Raw genomic sequence first — 3,329 nt, forward strand, 5'->3', positions numbered from 1 at the left:
GAGACACCTTAAATAACTTGCGTTCGCAGCAAGCACAAGTTGTGATTTTTGCTGTGCACGTGCGTATTAGTGTCCTCTTTGATCGTGGGAAATTTGAACAACGGACGCATCTCCGATCCGAAGATATCGGGGAACGTTTTTTTTTCTCTAAGATATGACGTTCACTTCATGCACTCTCCACAATGAATATAGCTTATTATCCTTATGTGACTGTAAAACGTAACTGGTATCACCACAAACGTTATTCTGTATTTCATGGTATTGTGTCATGCAAGGTAATTGCAAAATCTAGAGAAATGTGCGAGGTGGCCAGCGGGGGATAGTTGAGACACATATCTACTGTAGCCCCGATAGAGTTCTATTAGGAAACACATTGTTTAGTTGTTCAGTGTTATGATAACAGTTTAAACGCCGTAATTAGCCAGCATAGGATGCAAATGAAAATAAAATGTGATATTTGTGATATTTAAACTGTGTATTATTAATAAATATTGTTACATATCTTGTTCCTGCTTTATACATTTTAACCAGTGCTAATTTAAATAAAATGAATGAATATAAATGGATGAATAAACAAAAATGTTGCACAATTGTTATTTTCTTTATTTGTCTTTATTTTTTAATTTTTTTTACAATGAATGGTTAGTTACCTTCACATCATTAAAAATGGGGTATCTCAACTGTACCACATGATATTATGGGTACAGTTGAGACAAAGTTGAGACAAAAAGCACCTTATTTTTATGAGCTAATTCTGGAAAATATAAACTAAATATAAACTAATATAAACTAATATAAACTAATATAAACTAATTGATAATATCTTAGTCTACAAGGTAATGAAATGTCATGTGGCGTGTCATGTGGAAATTCACTTCTTTTCAGTGTCTATTTTTTGTGTGAAAAATCAAAACGCAAGTGTCTCAACTGTACTCAGTCTACTCTACAGTGCGACTTTCAGAACCCACCACATTGACGGCATCAGCCAAACTCTCCCACTCATATTTTTTCCTTTTGTTATTAATTCCGGAGGACAAAATTCCAAATACATTTTTTTTTTCGTTTCTACCTCCAATTCACTCTCTGTAAAGTTTCGTTTCTTGCCCCCATTTTCTTACTGTTTTATTTTGCCAAAGTGGACTCATTACCATATTTAAATTAATTTAATTAAGGGAGGAGACTGGGTGGGGCGTTGTGCTCGTGCATGTGCGCTCAATTTTACGTTAACTGGGATGTACAAAGAGAATATGCGTGGGATCCTTCGTACGCAGAGATTCAAACATCTGGGTTTTTTTGTGCGTACGCACATTTACAGCTTTGTCCGTACGCAATGTTTTAGTATGAATTCAACGCAAGTCTTTGTACATGAGGCCCCAGGTGAACGAACGAATGTAGAGAGACACAATGGCCCTCATTTATCAATCTTGCGTAGAAACGGGCGTATATGTTGGCGTAAGATTATGCTTACACTCCTCTCATCGCCTGATTTATGAAGCTGTGCGTACCTTTGAAATCCAGGTGTACGCAATACCTGCCCTTGATAAATGCCGCGGCTGAAAACGATCGTCATTAGAATAACACGCCCCTATATATTCAAGTCTCCGCTTCCCCCACGCCCTCATTTTACGCCATGGACACACGGAAGACGGCAAAGAAGAGAAACTTCTTTGAGAAAGAGAAAGCGAAACCAGGGAAGTGGAAAGAAACAAAATTGATTTCTAGATTTTTATTATTAATGACACTTATTGTTATTTAGAAGAAGAATGTCGTTATTATTATTATTTGTATTATTAGGCTATTATTATTTAAAAGAAGAATGTCATTTTTATTATTTTGTCAGTCTGAATAATTTTGTTGGTCATTGAAAGCCTTTCATTACTGAAGCCAGTCCGTGCACACCTGCCGGGCCTAACCCTGGCCTAACCATCGTTTCAAAGAATAGTACAACGGCGAGCGCGTCGAGTATAAACGCCTCGTCCGTTTGGGGAGGTGCGCGCGCAGTCTGTGGAGACTCGCGCTGCGGAGCCAGGCGAAAGTATTTAACAAGGCTTGAAACGTCAGGTAAAGCGCACAGGCTCGCAACTGAAGGAATACATATGCCTACAAATCAAATGCTTTGGTAAAGTCACACAACTTAAACATTGAAGTCCATGTTGCACAAAAATAAACACTGAAGTTTATAATTAGCCTACTATGTTGTTTTTTTTTTTTTTTTTACAGTGGGTCATAATATATCATATCTTTTAGTTTGTCAGTGCGTTTTGTGGTGTTAGGAATTGTTTTTCTGCGCATTCCCGCACTCAAAACGTGCGTACACCACCTCCTGAGCTGGCGTAGGATTTGAGCGTGCCGTACGCCAACGTTCATATTGATAAATCTCAAAGTCACCGTGGTTTTGGGTGTACGCCAGGTGTACGCTGGGAATTTGGTGTACGCACTTTTGATAAATGAGGGCCAATAAAACTGACAGAGGCAGAGCTGTTGCGAACCAGCAGAAAAATAGGGCCTTCAAAATAATCTCTCATAGTTTAGTATTTATCATGATTTGCTATCTTCCTCAAGGAGTAGCTTATTTTATGCGCATAGCTAAACTCAGTAAAGATGCATATATTTGCAATGTTTCTCCGCTGATTCTGTCATTTAGTATGACTGCTATAATAATTTCACCACTGGTCAAGATGTATAATGAAAGCCAGATAAAACAAATAATGTGCTTTTCAAAGCTTAGAGAATAACTAAAAGGAAAACAGGAAAACTGAAATAATATTGATTGAAGTTTTAATGTTTATTCCATTTAGATTTCTAAAAAGCAAAGAGCTATGACATCTAAAACATTTGTAATTTGTAAATTAAGACCAAGAACAAAACATTCTCTTTAATGAATGTTCATGTACAGTATAAGGATCAAGAATAAATTCAATACATAGCATTTTTTTTGCAACATAATGTTGTCAGCATAATATTTTGCACAAAATATTTTTTTCTGTGTGAAACAACACAACAAATGGATTGGTTTTAAATTATTTATTTTGAAAACAATGATATGTTTTTGATCAGGACAATTGTGAAGGTTGTGATTAATGTTTTATTTTATTAAAAACAAAAAGCAAGCTTCATTATAGCTTCATTCAAACAGGATTTCAAGAACATCTGCTTCATGATTGTGATTTTGCTTTTGCTTAGATTGCTGGTCTGTAGTAAGGGTTGTCCTGCCCTAATATTGCTTTATGAATTATGATTTTTTTTTATGTAACCTGTACATATCTTGAAAACTCCCTTGACCTGCAGCATATAAACAACCAATAATAAAAAAAACATTTGGGAGTTTG

The sequence above is a fragment of the Leuciscus leuciscus genome, assembly GCF_965113295.1.
Source record: "Leuciscus leuciscus genome assembly, chromosome: 3".
In the NCBI taxonomy this organism is placed as follows: Eukaryota; Metazoa; Chordata; class Actinopteri; order Cypriniformes; family Leuciscidae; genus Leuciscus; species Leuciscus leuciscus.